This window comes from Glossina fuscipes, unplaced genomic scaffold (genome assembly GCF_014805625.2).
Source record: "Glossina fuscipes isolate IAEA_lab_2018 unplaced genomic scaffold, Yale_Gfus_2 112, whole genome shotgun sequence".
In the NCBI taxonomy this organism is placed as follows: domain Eukaryota; kingdom Metazoa; phylum Arthropoda; class Insecta; order Diptera; family Glossinidae; genus Glossina; species Glossina fuscipes.
The window spans coordinates 5,908,097-5,914,096 of NW_023998455.1; the positions used below are offsets into that span (position 1 = coordinate 5,908,097).

General features: G+C 33.5%; 1 protein-coding gene across 6 annotated transcripts in view; it reads right to left on the reverse strand.

Moving 5' to 3' along the window:
- Positions 1–6,000, reverse strand: part of LOC119639411 (F-box/LRR-repeat protein 7) — a 32,990-nt gene that overhangs the window by 24,787 nt on the left and 2,203 nt on the right. The window contains exon 2 of one of the 6 annotated variants that reach the window (XM_038036765.1): positions 4,102–4,306. The exons of 3 other annotated variants lie outside the window; for them this stretch is intronic. The gene's annotated coding sequence lies outside the window, so the exon portion shown is untranslated. Of the gene's footprint in view, positions 1–4,101; positions 4,451–5,338; positions 5,358–6,000 lie in introns of those variants that run through there. 2 more of the 6 variants (XM_038036767.1, XM_038036764.1) reach the window with 2 other exon arrangements.

Consider the following 6,000-nt stretch of genomic DNA (forward strand, 5'->3'; position numbering starts at 1 on the left):
CCATTATCTAACCTTGAATGCTATGCATGTAAGCCCTCTTAGTGTTGATCATACAAGTTGTGCGATGAGTTTTTAAATGGCCGTGAGAAGCGCTTCCACGATAACCTCTGGCGAAAGCTTTCTTTCAAATATCATTCCTGCCCACTGTTATTATTATATTTATTATTGTTTCATTATTATTTTATTTTAACTTTTGCCTTTAAAATTCAATTTTCCTCGAACAAGCTTTTTCTGCAATAAAAAAAAAGAAGAAGCAAAGGTACTCCTTTTTTGTCCATCCGGAAGATTAAATGTAAAAAAAGGATTCTCAGTTTTTATCGAGAGAGAAGATGCAACTGACGCAACAAATATGAGAATTCAAGGTGACTCTCATTCAAATGCAGAAGCGAGCGGTCAGGTGCGATCGTTTTTAAGGTTGAACATAAAAAAAAAAACGGATAGACGGACAGACCATTTTAGATAGGTCTAGCAAGTGATTCGCAATCGATTGACATAATAAAACTAAAGTTTACCTCGATTAGCTTTCATTGTCTCGATTAGCTTCGCGAAAACTTAATCTATCGTTCACAAGTGACCGGTAGAGTGTGAAAGAAAAACTTTTGCTATCTAAGGCAGTTTCGTTCTTAACTTAAAATAAAAAAAGTAAGAAAATGAAACTTGGTCGGGATCGGTCGGAACGTTTATACTCCCTGGCCGTTGTCATAAATAAGCGAAAGAAGTAAGCGAAGAAAATTCTCATGCTCCATAATAGTGAAGTGAGCGGAGTTGATTTTTTCTATTTTCAAAATAAAGGTTTTTATTGCACAGGGAGTCCATTGAAAAGATTAAGTCACTTCCCGATTCATTTGCAAATTTGTAGGCGAGAGTGCTTACCAAAGATACCGTACAGGGGAACAGAAGGACATGTTTAGGTGCATTTATATATATGTTTCTGGGGGTTTTGAAGTTTGTTGCTGAGCGAAATAGAGGTTTTGAAAACAAAATTAAGTTTTCATACACTACAATATTGGGTGGGCGGGGTCAATTTATTCTACTTTGGTACAAGCGTTACAGCGTCGTCCATAGAATATGCGTTCAAATGGCAAAAATTCAGCCCCGCCCGTTGCCTGCGACCAGATAGATACCCACTGAGCCAGGCAATCGTACTCTTCGAAAAACCAAGGCTGTGTAATTTATAGATTTATAGACAACGACATATGATCAATCCTGTCAAACGTATTAAACGGGAAATAGTGTTTAAGCCTGTGAAATTAATGTAAATGAAAAAAATTGATTAAATTATTTACAAAAATCAATAAAAAAATTAAATTCATGTGTAAACAAAACGTGAATGAAGAGAGGAATTAAACAAATATTGTATGCTACTGGGCCGTTGTCATGCAAGAGCTACTGTCACACAACACAAGAATTCTTCATACCAGCATAAATTTATGCTTGTATGAACGCGTATAACATTAAATAGTAGAAAAAAACCTATGTAAACATATCAACGTAACCAAAGTGTGTGGGACACACTGGCGAGTTGTGACATTCTACATTACGGTTCTTTCTCTACTTTATGTATTAATTCTTGCAGTTTATAATTTCGCACCACTTGCTCATGCGGGGAAATGCGTAATCCACGAGAAAATGTGAGGAACTTCCATTTTTTATTATATCAATCAATACATAGGGGGATACAGAGTCTTGTCTGCCCAAGTACGGTCAAGTACTCAAGCTCTACAAAGTTGCTTTTAAGCTAACATATTTCAATGCAATTTGTTGCACTAACACGTCTTGCCCCAAGCAGTAGTCGTATTGAAGACATCTTTACGGCATCTTCGATTTTTCATATGACGTTGCATTTAAAAAAAAAACGTTATACGTTATTTAGTTGTTTGTTGATCAAGGTCAGAGAACCTTCAAGAGCAACTTGAAAAATTTTAATGGGACCGGATCACTTCTTTAACTCTGTCCCACAGAAAAATTCTTATGTAATCCAAGGCTTTCTATGAGTGACAACAAGTTTAACTCTTAATAATTCATCAAGGTCTCATCAAAAGTACGCTTTCCCAACGCAATAAGTTATATCAGGTACGAAATGCTGAAACGAAAATTGGCTGACAGATGTACTCACTATCGAATCGACATTTGACAAAAATTTCCAACCCATAGCAATACAGCAAAGATGACCAGAATATAAAAAAAAAAAAACCTTTTTTTACTTATCATCCGTCCCTTCATCCGTATTGCAAAACTGGTTCTAACTGGTTCATCTTGGAAGCACACTCAACTGGGAGGCGGTTTTGTTGTTCTGCGCGGGTTAATCAATAGGCTCGAGACTACTTCCGTTCACCTCTTATATTTTATAGATACCTATGCAATTTTTGATATATCTTTGATAAAGACAGATCCGAAAAATTGTATTAGGCCAAGTAATGCATAGAATAAAATAAAAATATTTGGCCAAAGCCGACAATTTTTTTTGGTTTTTATAATGTAATTAATTCAGTCAGAGTATAAATTCTGGAGACTGAAGTCTTTAAAAAAGGATTAGAATGCATCTAATTTAAGATTTGAACCCACGACCATTAGTGAGTTGTTGTCGTAGAGACTCTTTGCTTACTCGACCAATCAGGCGGATTTTTTATGATTTTAAATTAGTTTCGTAGGTAGAATTTATACTGAATGGGGTGCAGGGCAACACTGTGACTTCTTTCTTTCTATACGCAATTATATGAATTATCGCACTAAAGTGTGTACAATAAATTTTATTTTTCGTTATTAAATAGTTTCAGTTCTGTATCAAAGAAATGTTATTTGCTTTCCTGCTTAATGCGAACTATTGCGCAGCTAAACCCTTAGTATAATATAGAACATTGGATGGTTACGATCTAAAGCCGTAATAGCTTTGATGCAGAGAAGATGACCTGTTAGCATAGACTCAAAAGCAGAACAGCGGCTCTACTTTTGTGACGGCGATGGGCAAGGGGGAGGGGGGGGGGGGGGGGGGGGGATACAATTGCGCAGGATTTATTACGATTTATTTCAATCAAACGATACCGTCACTAAGGAGGACTAGTAATAACAGTTGATGCAATTGCGAATAAAAATGGACCCGGTATTCCAAAAATTATTCTATCACGAGTTTTCCGTATGGAGAAATGCGACCCTGTATCAAAAAATTGGCTCAGTAAATGTTTGTAACTGTTGCAACTTGTCTGCTGTTATTAGCAGAGATTGCTTCTCTCAATAAGAACGGCTTTTAAGAGATAACTTAGCGCTAGTTCTTTCCGCATGGAATTCTCTCTTATTTCGTAAAGACGGCGGAAGCGAATACCAATATTTATGATAATAATATGCATAGTAAACGTAGAAGAGGTCTTTCAAAGTAAAGCCTCGAATATCGAAAAAAAAAAAAACGACGGAAGCAGAGTTATACATGTAATGTTTGTGTGTGATATGCAGTAAGTAATACATAATATATGACAATGTATAATATATATATATATATATAAATGTTTATATTTATATATTTAATTATTTTTCTGTCACCGCTTTCTGACCTGTCTCGTAACTGCTTTTACCGCATTCCACAGCGAGAAAGAAAAACAAAGCCCTTCAGAAGAGCAACAAGTAAATAATGAGAATTAATAAAAATCAATTTTTTTTTTTTTTTCAAAATGTTCTCTGAATGAGTTTGAGAAAAATTTTTTATAAACAAAGTTATATTACGTGGGTTACAAGTACTTTTGGATCTCATGTCATAAAAAAAAAAAAAAAAAAAAAAGATTTATGTAAAGATAAACATTGTGTATAACAAATTGTGAACAACGGAATCGATTTACAATAGACGTTCGTTTGGTTGTCTAACTGTTGAAATTGCGCTTAGAACTTCAAAATTTTTGTCATCATCGCAAACCTATATAAGTACGTAGATATTATGCATGCATGTTTATACGTAAATGTATGCATAGTACATATAAGCCAGTAGTGGGTATTAAAAAACTTATGGCCAAGCCGATTACAGATTTTTTTTTTAATGCTTTCCCTCTATTTTTTTTTGTAATTTTTTTTATTTATTATAAGAAAGATATAAAACGCTTAAATACGTATACATACACGCACGCACACACACCCTCAAGTTAGGAGACGGCTAGAAAAATTTTTTACTTTACTTCGGTTAATAGATGTGCATAGATAGACTTGTAAATATGTATGCATGCATTGATATACACGTATGCATGTATGCATGTATGCATGCAGTCATTAACAGCCTTCGTTGTGTGCATAAGCAAGCATGCTGTGACATTTAGTTCTCATTCATCTATACACGCGTGCAGGCGAGTATATATATGCAGATAGATATGTATGTATGAGAAATGGTAACAAATCATGGCCATTGAAATGATATAAATGACAATCGTTTACGTTTTTTTTATTTTCTCATGTCCATAAAAATACACATACGCGCACACATACACACACACACACAAACACACACTCAGGCAAGGAAAGAAACAGTCGCTACGAAAACATACTTATAATCATAATTTGCTAGCAAAAAACATGCAACTTCATTTAGTTAGAAAAAGAAAAAAAACAACTAGAAAAAAAATCAAATAAAACAGAAAAACAAAAAAAAAAAAAAAAAGAGAAGAATAAAGCAAAAGCAGAGAAACAGTTGCATTCAACTAAAAACAGCATTCCAACAACATGTTGTTTGCTACTCTTTTTATTACTTGTCGTACACTTTTTTCTTCTTTGTTTTTTTTGTTTTTTTTTTTTCTTTCTTTCTCCGATCCACAAAGAGAACAAACTTAAGTAAAACGCGTACATTTTTATATATAAAAGTTTAACAAACATAATCATATGTGCGTGTGCGCGTTGTGTGCTTCTTTTAAGAAAAGTGTTGCCATTCGAATTTTATTGCTTTTATGAAAAACATAATATAGTTTATATATTAGTTGTTAACAACCGAAACCTGGATAGATGGAAGAAGCAGCATAAAATTTTTAAACATTTGAATGACATAAACACAGACACATCGCGCACGGCTTCCTAGTTTTTGTTTTTCGTTTTCTTTTACGCCTTATGGAAAAAAAGGAAGCAAAGAAAAATTGAAAAAAAGGTACGTTACAGTTGTTCGATATGCGCACTCATTCAGGGAAATGTGTTTTCTCTCTTCCTTTTTTTTTGTCTCTTTTTATTGTTATTGTTGTTGTACTAAAACCATTCCTCCCTAACTAAAAAAAAAAAAATATATATATATATATATAGTGATCAGCGACCTGAAAAGCAAATCTGTTCGTTACTATTATTATTTGTTTCGTTAAAAAGTTGTCACTGCTGCTATTACATGTTGTTGGTCGATTGCCGCTACTGCTGCTGTTATTGCTGCTGCATACATTCCGCAAATGTTGTTATTATATAAAATATTATTATTATTATTATTATTATTATTATTATTATTATGACTTTTGCTGTTTTAAAGTATTTTCTTTAGCTTTTCGATTCTCATTCTTATTCTCTTTCTTTTCTTATTTATCTCTTGCATTTCGTTTCATTTCTTTGTTATGATCCGTTTTATTTTCAGCTAAGTTGCATAGGATTACATTGCATTGCATTGCATTGCCATGCATTGCATTAGACCGGTTAGTTAGTTTGGTTGATATCGTAAGCAAGCGACGCAATGCATAACTTTAAGCACAAACTCGAAACTCTTATAAAAATTAGAGTAAAAATATAAAAAAAATAAAGACAAATGTGCTGCTGCTTATGCAAATAAATAAAAAACAAAAACACATCGAGGGGAAATATTACAACGCGTTTCCATACACATGTAACGCATTTTGATAAGAAATTTACTTTATTTTATCATATCTAAGCGAACTATTATACATCGAAACTCCTAAAGCTCTCTCTCTCTCTCTCTCTCTCTCTCTCTCTCTGTCTCTCTTCCTCGTTATCTCTGTAAGATCATGAATGGCTAAAGTTGTCATCTAAAAAATTTAAAAAAAA